This window comes from Crocuta crocuta, unplaced genomic scaffold (assembly GCF_008692635.1).
Source record: "Crocuta crocuta isolate KB4526 unplaced genomic scaffold, BGI_CrCroc_1.0 scaffold224, whole genome shotgun sequence".
In the NCBI taxonomy this organism is placed as follows: Eukaryota; Metazoa; Chordata; class Mammalia; order Carnivora; family Hyaenidae; genus Crocuta; species Crocuta crocuta.
In genome coordinates, this window is record NW_027529545.1 from 1,490,447 (window position 1) to 1,491,144 (window position 698).

A 698-nucleotide genomic window follows, 5' to 3' on the forward strand; every position below is an offset into this window, starting at 1 on the left:
AAAAAAAAAGAATGTGAGTGGCCACTGGGTGGCTCAGTCGGTTAAGCATCTGACTCTTGATTTCAGCTCAGGTCATGATCTCACAGTTCATGAGTTTGAGCCCGGCACCAGGCTCTGTGTTGACAGCTCAGAACCTGCTTGGGATTCTGCGTCTCTGTCTCTCTCTCCCTCTCTCTGTCCCTCCCCTACTCATGTGCTCTCTCTCCCAAAATAAATAAATAAACTTGAAAGAAAAAAAGAGAAAAGGAAAGGAAGGAAGGAAGGAAGGAAGGAAGGAAGGAAGGAAGGAAGGAAGGAAAGGAGGAAGGAAGGAAGCAAGGAAGCGAGGGAGGGAGGGAGGGCGACTTTGGAACCCGTAAGGTGGATTTTGTGGTGCGCCTTCCAGGCTCTGTCACTCCTGATGGACCCATTCCCAGCTCTGTGCACACTAGCTGCTAAGGACTCCCCATTACTCTTTCTCCAAGGACTGCCCTTTGCAGAAGGGGAGTCAACTTTTCCCAGGAAGGCTATGCTCACACTTTGCCTTTTTCTCTTTCTCTCCTCTGTGCTCTGCTCCATTTCTGTGAATGTCGAGCCTGTTCATGCACTTTTTCATTCTGCATCCTTCTCAGACCTTCCCCCAATCAACCCTTTGTTCTGCAAACTGAACCTTCTCTTTACATTTCCCTGATTCTCTTCCAGGCACCATTCCCATCAGA